Genomic DNA, 20,458 nt, shown 5'->3' with positions numbered 1-20,458 from the left:
AAAAACATGTAAGGCAGATAATTTTCTACTTTATAAATAAGAAAATTGAAGACCAACAAGGTAAGGTTATTTAAGATTCCTCAGTCAGTAAGTGGAAAAAACATGATCTGATACAAGCTCATGGGCTGTGGCAAGGACTCTTTTATCTGCCCAGTACACTTTGCTATCCTTCTTTTTCAACCAGCACCCCACTTTCTTTTGTAGAATTCACACTCAGTTCCATGTCTTCCAGGAGTGTTTGTCATTCACAGGGTTCTCTCAGCCCCAATTGTAAGGGTGGCTTTAGGATCCAGGTCCATCCAGTCACCTAATTGGTGAGGGACAGATACATCACCTGATCTTCGCCAGTCAGAATCCACTATGGATTCATCTGCTAAAGGTGATTGGAAAGATGACTTATTTCCTATGATGTTGCCAAGCTATAAAAATAGGAAGCTTCCTTTATCCTATAGTTGTATGGGGTTATCACCCTTAAAAATAATGAAAGATACCGGTTCACAGTTTTCTTTGAATAATCCAAATTTTCTAATATTCAGGGAACACTAGAAAACCCATTTGAATATTTCAGTTTTTTTAAATTATGGAATAAGATTAGCAAATACTGCCAAAGATGGTAAATGCTTAAATTATTGTTAGCCTTTTTTAACGTCTATACCATGCCTAAAAATTAATCACAAACCCAATGTAAAAAATCAATAATAAATAATTATATTCCTGAAAAAAGTTGAGCCTGTATGATACTTATCAGAGATATTTTTTAAATGATTTTGTGAAATTCTAGAAATGTTCATAATATTATCTCAGAATGTTCTACTTAGTGTTATAAATAAATATTGATCACTTATCAGATAGAATTCAGTTGCCAAGAAAGACATAGGGTTCCATGGAGATAATTATAATACAGATAGATCATTATACTGCATGTCTAAAGAAGGTATTAACTGTCATGACCCAATGGCATGTGACATTATCAAAACATTCTAAAGAAATAAACAATCTAGGAAGAACTTGAATGAGAAGAAATCCAGTGCATCTTAGAGAGGAAAGTTCCTGTTACATAATTGAGCCCTGGCCAGTGTGGCTTAGTTGGTTGGAGTGTCCCGAAAGACTGTGGGTTTAATCCCTATTCAGAGTGTGTGTGGGAGGCAACCAGTCAATGCTACTCTCTTGCATTGGTGTGTCTGTCTCTGCTTTCCTCTTTCTCTTAAGGCAATGAAAACATGTCCTTAGGTGAACCTAGAAAAATAACTGTTAATTTGACTCTGCAGAGATAACTCATAGTAGGTATTCATTAATTAACTCATTATACAAATCTCTTGTATTTAAACACTTCCAGATGTCATTAATTATTCCCTCTGAAACATTTTTATTTCTTTTATCCACTGCCCTACTTCACAGTTTCTTGAATCTCACTTGAACTATTTTAACCAATTCACCAATGGTCCTCCTGTCTGTGGTCCTCTCTTACTCCAGTCCATTTCAGCATCACTGCTAATGTTACAGAAGCATCTCTATAAATCTAGTCATAGTATTTCACTAACTTACAGAGGTATTTTGCCTCTTGGTACCTAGAAAATAAAATCCAAAACTCTTCACAATTTGGCCACAATACTTATAATTCTCTAGATTCGTCTATTGTACTAGGTGCTTCCTCCCAACTAGCCACAGTAGACTTCCCGACATTTTCTCTTTGACCCCTTTGTTCCCAAGTTCACACTGTTCTTTAGCATGGCATAGTTTTGCCTCTATTTTCTGCATGAAATCTCCTTTTTATCATTCAAATCCTGCTTCAAATAACACTTCCTCTTTGAAGCAAATAGTTATTCATTCCCTACTGCCTTAATTAGGTTTACAACTAATGGGAAAATTGATTTGTAATACTGGAGCCTTCACTCAGTGAAGGAGAGAATATTTCTCAAAATGTGTTGAGTGAAAGAATAAAATGAACTGTGGGAATTTGATGGGAACATTGTAGAGAGAGAATATGCACACAGGGCTTGATAAAAATTACCTGTGTTTTCACATGCTTTTTTTTCCTACTAGAAGTTTAATAAGTATATTTTGACTCAAAATCATGTTTAATAACAAGCACAATTATTTCACTTAATTAATGTAAATATTTTTGTTTATGTCATCATAATCCTTAGAAGTTTCAGAAAGAGTTATTTCACAACACATAGATTTTAAAACTAGAAGAGAATTTTGATAATGCGCATTTTACACAATGAATCCACAGATGAGGAAACTGAGGCCTCGGAAGGGCTAATTTGGATGAGAAGTAGAACCCACGTTTCTAGAATTGATTTGTGAAACACTTTCCAGCTAGTCTAGAAGTACTATATCCAAGGAATCGAGGTTAAGGAGTAAATATTCCACCCTTGCTTATAGTAAAAAGTGAATTATTATTAATAAGACAATGACTTTAAGAGTATTCAGAGAATAATTTCTAGAGAATAACAAAAGGCATAATTGATTTTGCAAATGATATACATTCTGGGAATATGCTTTTTATATTCTATGTTCTCAGAATATAGGAGACTGTTAAATATGTATAGTTTAGATGCTCAAGTAACATGAAATAATACATCACATATATTTTACAATGGATCCCGTTTTTCATCATGTTTTAAATATATATTACTTAATTGTACATTTTTGTATGTTTCCTGGTTATGGGTTTCATATATATCTCATAACTTTTATGTGTATTAGATAAATTAATTTTGGTTGGTGTTTTGGCATGGGTGTTATTCTCCTCAGTTATCCAATTTTAAACGAGGTCTGTGGTCTCAGTCGGGGCAGCATTCTTTTCTATATTCTACTTTGAAATGCATGCTCTCTAATGAATCATTTAAATGAGAACTTTCTAGAGCATGGCTTATTTTCTAATTGACAAGTTTGTTCTGTACGACTCTTGAACGGCATAGTTAATAAAGAGTGTAGAGACAGACAAATATACTTGTAAATCTCTGTCACGAGATGGAATGCAACCCCCCTGGCTCTCTGTTCTACAAAAATTAGAAACAAGAAATGGCAGAGCAGCACCACGTATTTGGGACTTTCTTTTTTCTGTCTCTTTTTTGGGGGGTATGGTGGGTGACGAAAAATGGATTTGACAGTAAGGTGGGTAGGGATGAAATACCTTTATATTGTAGCTTCCACAGTCTGAAATAAACATTACAGATACTTTTATTTATTTGTTTATTTTTTTTTCAGTGCATATGCAACTTGCTTAGACAAGTAGCAGATTTTTTGAATCTGCCAGACGCTGAGTGTTTGCTATTAATCCATCTTTAAAGGTTATGGGAATCTTGACCAGTTTTGAACCTATTCTTGAGGGAATGCCTTGAGGGAAGAGTTTGTTTTCAGAATTTAGAGATTCAAACTTAGAATTCCTGGACATTGTTATCCTGAGCCACATACACCAGCCACCCTTACCCGCCTTCCTTTGCCTTATTCTGTTTTCATTCAAAGATGACATTCCATGCTGCAGAGGCTCCCTGGCAAATCCCAGATGCTGGCTTTTGCATTCTGAAGACAGCAGCCAAGGTGAGACAGTAGGTGAAAATGAAATGATCACTGTCATAACCGTTGGTTTCCAAACATTTATTTTCTTTGTCATTTATAAATAATACATACTTAAGTTGGATTATTGCTATGATATCCTTATTTACCTTCAAATCTGCAGTGTGGTATTGTGTATATGATATTTGATTGGGGATACATCCAGGTGATGGTAGCATCAAGAATTTCAGTCCAGGGCTGGCCAGTTAGGTTTCTCACTAGAAGTTCCATGCTTGAAAAGCTACTAATGTAAGCACTTCTATCACCCATATCTACATCATCCAAAGCTAGCTTAGTCATAGGTGTTGGAACTATGTTAGAAATAAGAGTGTTAGGTAATAGCATATTCTATAGCTATATAATTTTTTAAAGGAGAAAATGAAAGCTTATCGAGCAACACCATTAATGTATTTAAAAATAAGCTCTTCTTGGTCAAATTAAAGCTCTTTAGATTTGTGAATTGCCTAAAATTATTTTAGAGACATGGACATAACCACAGAATAAGAATTCAAGGACTAGTTTTTAGCAGTAGCAATGATGCTCAAGACTTGAACCCTAAACAGACTAGTTCCAGCCATTGGTATGGGAAGATTTCTATTAATCAGTTTGTTTTGAGTAAATATTTCATACCCAGTGTTAATGACAGCACTTAAATGTACCATGAGCTGGAAATTTATCAAGCTTTGAAGAGTATTTTGTATAAACTGAGTTGTGTCTATTTGACAGTATATTGGTCTATATGTGTTGCAGAATTTGGTCTAAGATTTGCTCTCAATGTGATATGGTGGCTACATAATCTACCGTAAAGAATGTAAGAGTTGTGCAAGTAAATTGGCTCGAGGCCAGTTCCTAATTGTTTATGGAGCGCTTACCAAGATCTAAATACTTAGCATATATTATTTAATCTTTATGGTAACCTAGACAATAATCCTCACAATGCTTATTACACAACTGGTATTGCTTGTTTATGTTCTCAGTAAACTATCTGTGCATAGGGTGGTCCTAATCATTATCCTTATTTAGAAAAAGAAAAAAGATGATCACATCCACTTGTGAGGTGGGTATATTCACCTCATTTTAGAGATGAAGAAACTAACCCACAGGGTAGTTAAATGGCTAGTGTGTGTCACCGAGGTAGAAAGTGGTCAGTCTTGGATTTAACCTGTCCCTGAGAGACTCTGCAAACCCATCCTTCTAACCACAATGTTTTCCTGCAACCCTTAATTATTCTTGTTAAATAGAATAATTTATGGGCTAAGAAGTAAGTTAAATATTTCTTATAATGTAGTATTTGTATTGCAGAGTTTTCTTATGTGGTTGAAGGTAGAAAATAACTTGTCAAGTCATAGGGCGTGCTGGGTAAGCTATCAGATGTATAGGATAATGAGACACCTTTCAAAGCAGTACTCTCAGCATAGAAAATATCCTTAAGGACTTTGATTCAAATGGCTGATTTCATGACAATGAAGGGCTCAGAAAGCTGAACAAGGTTCTTTTATGAACAGCAAAGGAAATAGGCTGGCACTGAGTCTTTTCATGGCAAACATTAGAAGCTGAAGATTATTTGTGCTGATTTTTCCCCTAATCGCTGTTATCGGTTTTCTGGTTACATGACCTTAGTACAGCTTGTACAATATCATGTCTGTAACCTTTGTGTTTGTCAGTTTATCTTGACCAACTATCAGTGCAAAGTGACAAGCTGCCTTTCATCTTGGTTTCCAATGGTGCTAACTAGAAAAAAAACTAAAAAGTTTTCATTGAGCAGAAATAAAGTAGCCAATGTATTAAAGCACCTATAGTGAACCCAAAGAAGGCATTTGAAGACAGAAGCCTTCCTGGGGAGAAGGAACACTAAAGACTTGCTATATAACACAGGACACTGTGAACAAAGAGGGTTGTCTAAAGTCTTGATTATCTGCAGTGGAACAAAGTTTTCCTACTTCAATAAAGAGTTTTTGTCAATTCATCCTTATTTGAAACTGTACTCCTAAATCTAATGCATCAAAAAGATTTGACATTGTTAAGGAAGATAATCTTTGAACTCTTAGCAATAAAAAGGAGAGCTGGCAAAAAAAGGAAAGAAAGGTAAAGATAATGAAAAGAAAGTGTAATGCTCCATAAACCATCCTATCTGGAAAGAAATGAGAACAAGTCTGACTGTTTGAGATCAGCTAACTCAGATGGAAGAGCAGAGAGACTGCGCAGCCAAAGAGGGAGGAGAAAATGAATGAGGAAGTTGTAAAACAGTAAGTGATTTATTTTACAACTGTTCATTAAATGAAAGAAGGCGGAGCATTGCACTTATCTAACATGCTTCCTTTTATAACTGTGTTGTAATGAAAAGAACATTAGCATTGAAGTAGACCGACCTGGGTTTAAATCCTGGCTCTACCACTTTCTACCTGGGAAATTTATAGCAGACTCTTTACCCTCTGTGAGCCTCAGTTTTCCCATAGGTTATGTGGAGTTCCCGGTACATGTCTCCAAGCAGGACTGCAGCCTGTGTCTGTCACTAACCTTCTGTTTAACGTTGAGCGACTCAACCTTTCTGTGCATCAGAAGCTCCATCTGTACAATGGGTATAAGAATGCTTCCTGGCTCCAATCTAGAACTTTCCCCTGCATGTGTGGATAAAATATACAGGACTAATGCTTTTGGTGGTTTTTGTTCTCTGATGAGTACCAATGAGTAGCATTTTAAAGATTAGGCAGTAATGTATTTCAAGTCCTATTAACAGTAGCCAGGTAATAAATGGCACACAAAAGCACGCAGTAAATGATTAGAACTACATTATTAAATTCACACAAGGTCTGTTGGTGGCATTGGCTTACTTAGTACTTGCTTTTATAGAGAAAACGACATGCCAGAACAGACAACACATAAGACAAAAATTTTTTATATTTGAATTGTGTTCTCCATTTCTTCCAGCCAAGTACTAACCAGACCCGACCCTGCTTAGCTTCTGAGATCAGACAAGAGCGGGTGCATTCAGGGTGGTATGGCCATAGAATGCATTCTCCATTTCTTAAAGCATAATCATATCTTCATGGAGAAGGAGATGCATACATCATCACACATCCTATTTTCCAGAAAATAAGGCAGAGATCCAGAGAAATTTAGTGATAGTGACCAGAGATGATACGACTTTAGGTAAGGGGTCAGGCCTGGAATCAGGATTCTTAAATTGTTTCCTAGTGATCTCGCCATTGTGCCACACTGGCACTGTTCTGTGGGCTTGGCATAACTTTCTGAAAATCCTCTGTTAGGTTAAACTGTAAGAGCAAGAAATAAATAACCAAAATAGGCTTTCTTCCTATGAGTTCACCATGAGTTGATAGTTTAGGCTTATTGTTTCATTCTTTATATGTAAGAAAACAAAAAGACAATGAGTTCTCTGTAACATGAGAGAGGAACAGAGAGAACACTTTGGCTAAATTGAGTGCCCTCATGCCACTATCAGTTCAGAGCCTTGAACTGATTTGAGACTCTTGACAGTTGAAAATTAGCAAAATGTTTTGTCATTTTTATGAAAGAAAAATAGAAGCTTTTGAGATCACAAATCAAATTTACCACCTCTAAATAGATTAGAAAAAATATTTTGATTGACAAAAAAATTGGAATATCAACAAAATTATTAAATTTGTTTTGAAACATGTCTACTTATAGTACAGATTACTGACTACATGTTGTTTGGAAGCATTAGGTTTATAAAAATCAATCTTCAACTGACTTAGATTCTTTGAGATAATTTATTTTTTCCAGCTAAATACTTTAAGGTTTTATAGTGCTTTTTCTTTGCAATGTTAAATCCTTTTAGAAGGTAACAGAAGTATAAAGCATTGTGAAGTGTAATATACTATTTATTTTAATTTAGTACAACCTACAGTAGTTTAATTCCACCTAAAATGCTCATGGGTAGTGTGTTCTCTAGGGCAGGGTGCCCGCCCTGGGATAAATAAGGTCTCCACCTTTGTGGAATTCAGCATGTGAGTTTATAACAATAACAGTGTATAGTTGCTGACTTTTAACGATCTTTTGCTGTGTATCAGCCACTCTGCCAAGTGTTTTGTAATATTTTTTTAAATCCTTACCCAAGGATATGTTTATTGATTTTAGGGAAAAGGAAAGCAGAGAGAGAAAAAGAGAGAGGAACACTGATCAGCTGGCCCCCATAGGTGCCCCGACCTCAGATCGGAACTGCAACCTGGGTATGCGCACTGGCCATGGATGGAACTCACAGCCTTTGGTGTATGGGGGAATGCCACAACAAAGTGAGCCACCCGGCTACAGCTGCGATATGTCTCATTTAATCTCCCCACCTAAATCTTTTGGAGACAGCAATTTATTAGCCCAATTTTATAGAAGAGGGAACAATAGATTAGATTGAGAAATGTATCCAGAGTCACACAGCTCATAAATGGTTTAATTAATAATTCACTCAATATACTAACACACATGCAGACAGAAACCAACATACTTTGACAAGTAAACACAAATACTTGCCACTTTCATTTTTTTAAAAAAACATAGGAACGTATTTTTTCTTCCGAAGTTAAAAGACAGGTGTTTGTGGTTCTTGTTTCTCATGCTAGCTTATGCTTAAGTAATGATTAGTGATAGTAGTATCATCAATTTGCAAAAAGGGAAAAGCATGCATAATTACAGAGGACTGCAAAACTCTTCATGGCTACTAAGTTGTCTCACATGCTCTGACCCTTACACTGCATTGTTTTCATTTTTTAAAAGATAAATTATAGCCTAAAGGATACTTGAAGTTTTGGTTAACTTCATAATAAAACTTCTAATCTTAAACCATATTTGTGCTTTTTCTAGAAAATTGTGTTAATAACATGCTTTGAATATGTTCAGAACTGCTGTGCCTTAGTCCTGAAAGAGAACCGCAGAGTAAGAGGGCAACTCAGGGAAACAGGAGACTTGAAAAGGAATAGACTTTGCACCACTTTAATTGGAGTTTTGGATAGAAGCTCTTGATAGAATATTTAGAAAAAATATTAGAGATAATTTCATCTGTGCATTTAAATAGTAGATTGAGTGATTCTCTTTCCCTCCTAAATTGCCAAACAAAGCCACCACTGACTAGGTGACTTAAACAGAAATTTATTTTCTCACAGTTTTGGAGGCTGGAAATCTGTGATCCCAGGGTCAGCTGTGTCGGTCTCCCCTGAGGTCTCTCTTCTTGGTGGTGTCATCACGCGATTGTCCCTCTGTGCATAGGTACCATGAGTATCTTTTTGTGTGTCCAAATTTCTTAGTAGACCAGCAGTGAGATTAGATTAAGGCCTATCCTTTTAGCCTCATTTTAACTAAATTATGTCTTTAAAGGCCCTCTCACCAACCACAGTCACATCCTAGGTACTGAGATTGGAGCTTCAATATATGGCTTTTGAGGGGACACAATTCAGCCCATAACAGTGAGGGACCTTCAGCTGCAAAGAGCTGAGAGTTCTTCCAGATCTAGAATTTATGCATTTTCTTCAAAATTGTCACTGTACATAAACTGATTGCAATCTACACTGCTGATATAATAATTTTCTTTATTTATCACAAATGACATTCCTGCTTTTCTGTACTACCCCAAAAAGTTCCCTTGTAACTAAAAGAGAAAGTTTCACAATGCCTGGAGTCCTTAATGTCCTACAAATGAAGGAGAGAATGTCCTCCAATTCTTTGCAGCAAGAACCCACTTAGGTGGCACCAACCCTGACTAGGAAATGGAACAGCACATCTACAAAGGAAGCAGTGATGATGTCTACATCTTAACTCTGAAGAGAACATGGCAGAAGCTTCTGCTGGCACTGCTGCCATCATTGCCATTGAAAACCCCACTGATGTCAGTGTCATATCGTCCAGCGAGCTGGGCTGAATGTTGCTGCTACCACTGGAGCCACTCCCAAGGCTGACCACTTCGCTCCTGGAAGCTTCACGAACCAGATCCAGGCAGCCTTTCTGGAGCTGAGGTTTCTGGTGGCTACTGATCCCGGGGCTGATCACCATACTTTCTCAGAGATGTCTCATGTCAACCTGCCTGCCATTGCTCTGGGTAACACAGACTCTCCTCTGTGCGGTGTGGACATTGCCATCCTGTGCAACAATCGGGGGCTCACCTGCGGGGTCTGATGCCAGCAATGCGGGGGCTGGGATATTCTGTACACATGCAGCACCATCTCCGGTGAGCACTCGTGGGAGGCCGTGCCTGGTGCCTACTTCAACACACATCCTGAAGAGATTGAAAGGAAGAGCAGGCCACTGCCGGAAAGGCTGTGACCAAAGAGAAATTTCAGGGTTAATGGACTACTTGAGCTCCCAAGGTCACTGCTACTCAACCTGAGGTCTCAGACTGGTCTGCAGGTGTCCTGGTGCTTACCCAGCAGTTCCTTTCTGAAGACGGGAGCGCTCGGCCCTCCAGGGAAGTCCGGGCTGCGGCCTACGTTGCTCAGGCCATGACAGGTAGGAACAACAACTGAGTGGTCTTAAAGAGAAAAGGGAGGTGAGGTTGCTGGAAAATAAAGTTTCTTTAAAAAATAACATTCTTTTAAAAAAAGATTTTATTTATTTATTTATTTATTTATTTATTTATTTATTTATTTAGAGAGAGGGGAAGGGAGGGAGAAAGAGAGGGAGAGAAACATCAGTGTGTGGTTGCCTCTCACATGGCCAGCACTGGGGACCTGGCCTGCAACCCAGACATGTGCCCCAACTGGGAATCGAACTGGCGACCCTTTGGTTCACAGACTGAGCTCAATCCACTGAGCTACACCAGCCAGGGCTAAAAAATAAGATTCTTAAATTACCTTTTGTAAGACATTGTACATATATAGGCTTTTGGGTAATAGAGAGACAGCTGTGTCTCTCTTATATCTACCTCTTATTCACTCACATTTAGAATTAAAAAGATGCATTTGTTAATTGACCATTACATGTGACCAAATGAATAATCAAAATCACACATTTTCACCATGCTAAATAAAAGCATTTAAAAATGCTTTTAACTAAGTTCCTTTTTTAGATGAATCTACAATTTCATGGGACATTCAACCTGGTTTTTTAACACATTTATATAACTAAGATATCTGAAGTTGTACTATGAGTTAAAAGTCATTCCAATTACATTCAATCAGAGTGCTGATACTGTGGATTATATTTTCCAAAATAATGGCTATAACACTTTCTTTTTCTTAAAAAGATTTTATTTATTTATTTTTAGAGAGGGGGATGAGAAGGAGAAAGAGAAGAAGAGAAACATCAATGTGTGGTTGCCTCTCACCTGCCCCTCACTGGGGACCTGGCCCAGAACCCAGACATGTGCCCTGACTGGGAATCAAACCAGCGACACTGTGGTTCACAGGCCAGCACTCAATCCACTGAGCTACACCAGCCAGGCCTGGTTGCAACATCTTCAATCCCATAGGCACTTGCAACTTCCCAGCCAGGAGGTGGGGTTTATGTCTCCCCGTTCCCCTCCTTTAAAACTTGCTGGGCCTTTATGACTGTTTCAATAAATATCTATAAAATGCAGCAGAAAAGATATTATGGGACTTCTGAGAATAAGTCATAAAAATCAACATGGCAGTTACTTTTATTTGCTTAGTAGGCTATTTTTAGGCATGTTCTTCAAATATATGTTTGATTTTTTTATGGTTACAGTTCAAAGTTTTACTTCATTTCTTGAAAATGATTCCTATCAGACACACAATGTTCTCATGTAACACATTTGTTAGCCATCCTGTAAAGAATAGCCATCTGCTATCATTGAGGAAGTCATAGAAATCTTGAATTGTTCTGTCTTAAACTGTGACATAGACCAGCATAACATAGGGAAAAGTTCAACAAGAATCTCAGGTTGGCTGTTACTGATCATCAATATTTTACTTCTCTAGAATGATTTTCTCATTTATTAAAAAAATGGTAGGGTATACCAAATCAGTATTTTCCAGACTCTCACCACAAAATCCCACAGGAGGGTCTGGGTTTAGTTTCCAATTATGTTTTGGAGTGTACTCTGCCAAAACTAGTTGGTTTGGTTTCCAATTATGTTTTGTTTGATCATTTATATAATTATTTATGCTAATAAATCTATGCTCATAATACATTATAATTCATAAATAATCATGCATATTTAAAATCCAAATATAACCAATGTTAACTTATTGCTACTGAATTATTGGTTGCTATCTTGCTAACTTGTGATTTTCTAACCTGAATAATGCCAGTCATTTACTCACCAGACATACTCACTTGATATGGGTTGTGATGTGGGTTATGAGAGGGAGACCATAGCCAACAACCAGAGAAAGTCTGAAATCAAACAAAGGAGTGCAGGTGTGCACCTCCAAAAGGAAGTGCTAAGAGCCTTACAAGAATTGTAGAAGTTACAGACAAAAAGAGTTATTTTTTAAAAAGATGAAAAACCCCACATGAATTGCCTGGGGCAACTCATCACTTTCAATATTGCATTGTACAGATCACATGCGTCTGAGAAGACCAGAGATATCTCATGGTAAGACACTGTTTGAGGTGGCACTTGACTGCAAGATAGACTTTGAACATTAGGATTTGGTTGAGGTAAAGAACACTCCAGACGAAGGGGACTGTATATTCAAAACCAGAGATGACTAAAAACACTAGAGGACTATAGAAAATTTTGACAAGTGAAGGGTGGCTTAAATAGTACTGTGTGGCGGCCAGCACTTGCAACATGGCGGGAAAGGCAAATTTGGATCTGATCAGCTTTTGCACACTGGTCGATGTGATTAGACTTGTTGGTAAGCTAATGGGGAGCCACCAGGGCTGTGGAGCATATTTATGTCATGACTAAGATCTGCATTTTAGGAAGTAACGTAGCAGCAGAGTGTAAGAGAAATTGAAGGGAAGAAAAAAAATTCTGCTTCAGCTTTTTCTCCTTTAAATGGTCACCTATGTTGCAAAAAATATGCTTTCTTAAGCAGATAGCCTATTTTCTCATTAGAGATATCAAGAAAAAGCAGTTAGTTATAAGAAATGGGATAGGTGGTTGAAGAGCTAGGACAAAACAGATATTTATCTGTGCTGCTGAGGCAGCTTTTGGCAGAGTATACTCCCATGCCAAGATATGAACAGCAGCAGGATTGTGCAAGGTAAAAGGGGCAGGACTAAGAGCTTAGCAGACAGAAAGGACCAAGGGGCATGATAATACAGCAGGTCCTCAAGTAACATCGTTTTATTCAATGTTATTTTACTATGACATTGATGAGAAAAAATTGATGCCCAGCTGATGTCACTGTCTCTGCAGAATGTGAACATTCTGCGTGGGGTTTGGGGGGTACTCCAGTTTCCTCCCACATCCCCAAGATGTGCACGTTAGATTCATTGGTGTGCCTCAATCCCCCAGTCTGAGTGAGCGTGGTGTGTGAGTGCACCCTGTGATGGTAGGACATCCTGTCCAAGGCTGCTCCGCATCCTGCACCCTGAGACACTTGGGGGAGACTCTGGGCACCTGCCACCCTCGACTGGAGTAAGCAGGTTGGGAAATTATCTTACTTGTTTTTTAATTACATTTCTTAAATGTCTGTATAGCTCACTTTTATTTATGTGTTTAATATTAATATTTGGTCATCGTTTAGAAGTTTGGTGATTTTTTTTGTGACTAGAAATATGCCATACGAACTTCTCTTGTTTATATCAATTAGCTTATGGTAAAATTGGTTTCCTTATATGTCCTTTCATATCAAGTCAGTTTCCAAGAACATACAGGATGATTTTAAGTGAGCAGCTTACTGTGCATCTGTAGGAATTAAATAAAGCAGGAATCAGCATGTGAGTTCTCCAAGTTAAACCAGGCAGTGCATCAGAGGCAGCGGTGGAGGTAGGGGAAGCTGGTGGGGCTGGGGGAAGAGAGGAACATAAGTGTCACGTGCTGTTTTCCCCCATGTATATACTCCTACCATGACCAGTCAATGTCAAGCTACCAGAGTGTCAACAATGGGCTTGTAAAATGTTTGAAATGTTAACAGCCCATCCTTTTCAGCCATTTGGGCCAGCTCTGGCACACTCCCAGTACTGTTGCAGAGATCTATAACTCAGGCAGGGGCATGGCCTGGGAATCATGGACTTAGACAAAGAGCCTAGATGAGAAGTGGTCTGAATCCAGGCAAAGCATCCCACTGACATGTACCATGTATACCATCATCAGCAAGGAAAAGCCAGCCCTGTTTGAAAATCACCTGAACCTTGGCCTCCCTCTGTTTTTTTCTTTTAATCTCTGTGGAGGTAGGTCAGAAGCAGGGGGAGGCAGGTTTAAGTATCTGCCAAAGTGGAGAGCAAGGGGCCTAAGAAATGTCATATGGCGATTCCTGTCTTCTTTCTCCAGGGAAGGTGTGCTGGGTTTCTGGGTTATTAGGACGGCCTTGCTTCTCCCTTTGATTAAATGCTTATTCTCAAACTTACAGCTTGACAGGTATAGAATACATAAAGGGAGTCACTGGAGGAAAGCAATTCTCCATCTGGTGGTATTACCTCTTTCTAACCAGCTTCAGGAATGAAATAAATCAAGTAATTTGCATAAATACCTTCTGGCCTTCTCTCTCTCCTTGATTAATGTTCTGCCTTGCTTGAATCAATCTTCATTCCAAGTGACAATGTTTTCAGATACAATACTATAAGGATATTTTTTGGCTTGCATTCTGAAAAGGGAGGTTTCAGCGTTTAAATCTGTGATTTTGTATCATTTCATTTCTAGAAGAAATTTACAACCAAAATGACATGATGACTGTTATTTTCATCACTTACTAAATCCTATAAAAATGGGTGTTATTAACATGCCCATTCTTTTATGAGTATGGTCTTAAAGTATAGTTTTAGTAATAAAACTCCCATTGGTAATTTCTGCCAATTAGTTATAAGGTAACTATAGGAGAAGCCCAGATAAGCGTTTCAGAATAAAAATAAAAATAAAACAAATATGATAGAAATAGTGTTTTCTAAAGATACACATTAATCTTGAGCCACAAAAATGTGAACAATTTTAAAAACTGATATATGTAAAATTAATTACATAAAATCATCAGAAGTCATAGAATTGAAAGTAGTTTGTGATTGGGTTCTATGTCTCCTATGAGGGGTGAAAAAGAGATAGAAAACAAACATTTTGAATGTTAATGTAAAAGGCAAACTCCCCAAGTCTACTCCTGTTTCTTTTCTCATTCCAGAACTCTTCATGCTGGGCTACTTCTGCTTTTTCATGCCACCAAGCCTGCCTCGACCTGACTAGAGAGCACAGGTCCAGGCCTGTCTCTGATAACGTACCTGAGCTTCTTCTCTAAAGTTATCCCTAAAGCCCTAAGGCTTCAAGCTCTCTTTTTCCTATAAAGTCCAAAGGATCCACCAAGAGAAGTGTGCCTGGGCTGCCCAGGTTGACGGCATTACTGCCCTGCTCATCCGGAATCCACAGCTGACGGTGGCGTGTTGTAAGCCTCTTTGTGAGCTATAGGTTCTATGTTTACCCCACCATTATAAGCTGCTTATTTCTCCATTTCTTTTTCCTGAAAAGTACCCAGGAAATTTGTTTGGCATCCTATTTCCCTGGGTTTTGTAAGAAACCACCTCTGGAATACAAATGAGAATTTTGCCACTGTAAGCCCTCTCTTGACTACTCTGTTTAGAATTGCCCTCCCTCAAACCTCAAATCATGCTTCTAGCACTCTCTATCCCTTTATCACCTTTATTTTTCTCATTAATAATCATCACTGGCTGGAATGTCTTATATTCTACTTATGTATTTTCTGCTAGTTGCAAGACATCAAGGTTCTTGTCTGTTTTGTTTACTGCTGTATCCCTTACATTTAGAGCCATGCCTGGTACACAGTGGTGCTAAATAATTACTGAATACATTAATAAATAAAAGAACAAGTGAACAGCCCTGGCTGGTGTGGCTCAATAGATTGAGTGCTGGCCTGAGAAGCAAGGGGTTGCTGGTTCAATTTCCCAGTGAGGGCACTTGCCTAGGTTATGGGTCAGGTCCCCAGTGAGGGGTAGGCAGAGGGCAACCACACATTAATGGTTATCTCTCCCCATATTTCTCCTTCCCTTCCACTCTCTAAAAATAAAGAAAGAAAATCTTTTAAAAAAAGAACAAATGAACAAATTCTGGAGCATAGGGTTCAGAGCTGGCAATAGCATTCACAGCTATGGCTTTCTAGTGGCCAGCTTCACAAGAAATAAGATGAAAATAATATTCATGCAGGACTATTATTTATTGGAAATATATGCTTCATTCATTCATCCATTCATTTAACAACAAACATTTACTGAGACCCTTTTGTTATAAGGCATTGTTCTGTATGTTGTAAGTTAGTGCAGAGTTCCAGGTTAGTAGGTTTACCAGGGTTACTAGGGTTTAGAAATGATGTGTGTTATTACAATCTACTTTATGGGGGCCTGCTCAGATGCTGGCTGGAGGACAATTTGAACTGATATAGGACACTTGAAAAAGTGTCCTGATATAGGTAGATGTAGAGTGGGAGGTGTGAGTGTGAGTGTCTTCACGGAGGTTGTGGTGTTGCCAAATATGAATTTACAAAGGAGAAAGCATCTATTTTATGTACTGAAGGAGATGTTGGCAGAGTTCACTCTGGGCTGAGGGAACTGAATGTTTAAAAACACAGGTGGGAAAACTTACAGGATTCTGCAGGAATTGCTGTGTTATCTAGGATCAGAGGTAAGGCTGAAAATGTAGGTTGGGGAAGGAAAGTATCTTAAGGATTTTAAATTTATATTCTGGAAAACCACTTAAGGTTATTAAGTAGTCAATGACACATATGTTATATTTTAGAAACATGAACATTTTTGGTGCAAATCTTTGGAATTGAGGAAGGAGAGAGATTTCATATAAGGATGTCTGCTAGGGAGTCATGACTGGTCCAAGGAAGATGATGAACACTTAGGGTAATAGTAAGGAGAGCAGTGAGGAAGTGATAGAATAAATAAGTATTTCGGAGGCATGATTTATACAATTTGATGAGAATAAGGTAAATGGAAGAATAAGGAATAGTGATGAAGTTTCTAATTTGGGAAACTTACTTATGTACGGTTTTATCCCTAACTGATATAAGTAACACATGGATGGTGTAAAGGGGACAGGCTTGGTGGAAAGACAGGGAGGGAGGTGCCAGTTAGTTCTTAGACATGCAATGTTTGAGGTGCCCGACACTACTGAGAAGGTGAGCTCTGAGATTTGTGCAAAACGGGGCTTTAGAAGAAGATTTGGGTGTCATTGCTGAGGCAATGGGAATTTATGAGCTTCCTCAGATAGGAGATACAGAGCAAGAATAAAAGCACTCCTAGGATGGCATCCTGAGGTACATGAATATTTAAGAGAAACTGGTAAACATGGAGAATGAATAGTCAGTTTCACCAGAACCAGAGGAGAGAGAATGGAGTGGGACTCTGCAGTAAAACAGTCAACAACAACAAAAAAATTGTTTTAAATTTAAAAAAATGCTGCAGAAGTCAAGAGAGTGAAGTTCAGCAGTGAGGAGTCTGGAGTGACCTTAACTGGAACCATTTCAGTTGGGTACTGGAGGAGACAGCTGGATTGCAAGATCTGCAAGGTGAGAAAGCAGAATGAATGCTGTACGTTTTATACAAATGCATAGCAGCACCTCTATTGCACCCTCAGTCCCACCCCATGCAACACTTCCCCGGGAAACAGACTCTCAGTCACACAGGGCTTATGAGTTGAATTAATTTAGCACCTTGTGTTTGTTCGAGAACTCTAATAGCATTCACGAGTATTCACAATGTGATTGCCAGCCTTTTCCTTTTCCTTTTTTTTGGCAACCTCAAAGATATTTTTTATATGACAAGAACACCACTTACTGACCAAAAGTGTATTTGAGGTAAGTGAGGTCCAGGAAGTCTTCATTTCTAAAATATTCAAGGACAGTCACACCTCCCGAAGCCTCCTCAATTTTAAGTTTGATCACTTCTGTGCTGGTGACAGTATCCTCTGTCACTGATTTGATTAAAAAAAAAGTTGCTGAGATCATTTCATAAGCAGAACTCTCCACAAGGAAAAGGTCAGAAAGTACACACATGGGTATGTGTCTTTGTATGTAAATGAACAGAAAAATCTGAAGGATACATACCCAACAGTTGACAGTAGGTAACTCTGAGTAGAGGAGTGAAATTAGAGGAGAAATAAAGGCAGAACTTTACTTTTTAATTTAGGTTATTCTTCACTATTTAAATTTTCCAATGAACATACATTCATGCATTACTTGTACAATATTTTTTAAAAATGTGGTATGTCCTTTACATGAGAAACTGTCCTTTCCATCCCGCCCCCACACACAATTATTTTGTATTGCACTGAGTCTAAATTAAGTATAGTTTCTGCTTCTTGACAAGTTAGTCTTAATGATGAGCCTGTTGCTAAAGGGAGAAATGAGAGAGAGGCTAACTAAGGATAGAGTAAAAATGCATATAAGTATAGTGAGACAAATCTGGTGCTCTTTTTAGCAGTCAAATAAGTGCAGTACATTTCCCCAGAGTGTGGCTCATTTGCATTTGAATTGCAAAGTGGTGCTTAATAAAAATACATATTCCCAGGTCTACTTCTCGATCTACCAAACAGGATACTCTGAGGCTTTGACCTAGGAGCTTGCATTTTTAAAGAGCGCTGTTGGTGGTTCTTGGGCCACCACCGTGGAGGATCATTGGTAAGGATAAAAGAGCACTAGCCTGGGAATCTGAAGGCCAGAGTTTTAGTCCCAGCACTTGCCACCATTTGGGCAGCCTCGCACAAGCAGCTCATCTTCCCCGATCCTCACTTTCTCATCTGAGAACCGAGCCTGTCCTCTAGGTTTCTGATCTGTAAGTGTGCCATCGCAGTGTGAAAAAGAAAATTTCCTCCAGATAAACCTTCTCATTTTCATGTTTATACTTGTGCCTGTTCCTACCAAGTAATAAGATGTATTTAATGAATTTGTGTTTACTTCAAACTTTTAAAATTTGAGCTTCTCAAACCCTTCGGTGCTTATCTGTGACAAGGAAATCCTGCTGCTTATGGTCAGGAGGGAATCCTCGTCAGGGTGGTAATGTAGCAGTCATTAAAACGTCTGCTGTTTCTTCTTAAGTTTGTAAATATTTAGATGTGACCTGTCTGTAAAGTGGCTGGAGTAGGAGATGAGGTTTGTGGAGAAGGCATGGGGAATAGACGGAGTGTTGTAAACATAAAAACAGTAAATCCTTAGCATGGAGTTCATTACCATCCTAAGCTGCCCTTAGTATGAGCATGATTCCTTCCTCCACTTTATTTCTGTTTAGTAACTAGATGACTGGGTTTCCTGCAGGCTTGCTTTGCTTCTTTTGTTTTGGCACTTTGGACCAGATTCCCTGACTGCTGGCAATGCAGTGACAGAAGGTTAACTTGGTGAAATGGCCTTGGAGCTACACCTTAAGGAGAAAGCTGGAGCAAGTAGTTGGAGAATATCAGGATGGAAAGGTTCCCTTCTGCTGACCTTGGCTCCGCTTCTAACCAAAGGAAGATTACTGCACTTCTGGCATTTACCGTACAGAAATGTGTGAGAATTTCTTGCAGTTGTTTAAAATGTCAATTATTACAGACATGAAAATGTGGTTTATCTATTATGGATAATACTCTACTGAATTTGATATAGCCTGGTATATAATAACCACAATGAAAATAACTACATATATGCACACACGTACAGAAAATATCTTGAAATTTCCTAATGATATGTTTCCCTTTGTTATGTTGTCTCTTTTTTTCCAGTCTGAGAACAATGGTCCTCCCTTTCTCTCTCTCACCTTCTCTCTCTCTCTCTTTCTTTCTTCTTTAAAAATTGACATATTTAATGCACTTGAGCCAATATTTAATGCATTTAATAACATTTTCCATAGACAGCAGTGATTTAACACATTCAGTAGGACATTTTAAAAAGTGCAACTATTTATGAATTCTGTGGAGAGGGGACATTGGAGAGAAGCAGGATTCAATTTTAGGCTGAGGCACTCCTTTTGTTTGAAAAAATCACCTTGACAGGACTATTTTGTAAAGACCAAGTCCAGACTATGTCCAGTGGGCGAGGTTTGCACAAAGAAGAAACAATGGCTATGCTAAATAGTGAGAAAGACAGTATTCACTGAGGTAGCAGGCAGTTTTGAGAGTTTGTTAGGCTAACTGACTGCTTGCTTTATCTGGGTGGTAGATGATAGGAAGAGGGGACATTGGAGGGTGAGGAGAGATAGAGTAAAAGACCTTGATTTGCAGAAGTCTGAGTCTCAGCTCGCAGGACCAGCAGAAAAGGAGACAGATTCACAAGTAGGGAACTTGCCGTGGAAGGATGTGTACATGAACTTTAGGATCACTAATAATATTTCACATTTTTTCATCAGTCTCATCCCGTTATTTATATTATACTTAAAATGTCAATTAAACTTTAAAAAAACTTTGAAGCCTGGATTAAACTTTCCTGAGGGATATGATGAGTTGGTTCCTTGCCTACAGTTTTTTTGAGCTCTTGATGTGAATATAGCTATTTCTTCTTCTGAGGCTAATGTGAAGGTAATAGCCTCTTTCCCAGGAATGTTATCAGCACTCAGATAGTATGAGTTGGCCAGCAACAAAGAGAGTGTCTTATGAAAGAGCAAGGAATCAGTAGTGACACTCAAAATTGGTTCGTAGAATGTGCGTGGCTTCTGCATGATTCTCTGCAAAAATAAGAAAGGGGATTTGCAAGGGACATGGTTATCTGCAGTCAGGCAAGATGGAGAGCTGAACAATTTTTATTTGGGTATTAAAGGAAAGGTGAGTCTTGTAAACTTGGGGATTCTCAGGTTAGCTATAGTATGTTGCATTTTCAAAATCCCTCACATT

The 20,458-nt window shown here is 38.3% G+C and overlaps 1 pseudogene; it reads left to right on the top strand.

Annotated features, from left to right (window-relative positions):
- The first annotated feature begins 360 nt into the window (after positions 1 to 360).
- Positions 361 to 9,702, top strand: LOC119036387 (40S ribosomal protein SA-like; annotated as a pseudogene).
- The last annotated feature ends 10,756 nt before the right edge of the window (positions 9,703 to 20,458 follow it).

Source organism: Artibeus jamaicensis, unplaced genomic scaffold, assembly GCF_021234435.1.
Source record: "Artibeus jamaicensis isolate MK-2021 breed Jamaican fruit bat unplaced genomic scaffold, CSHL_Jam_final scaffold_584, whole genome shotgun sequence".
In the NCBI taxonomy this organism is placed as follows: Eukaryota; Metazoa; Chordata; class Mammalia; order Chiroptera; family Phyllostomidae; genus Artibeus; species Artibeus jamaicensis.
This window is presented reverse-complemented; position numbering and strand designations above follow the sequence as displayed.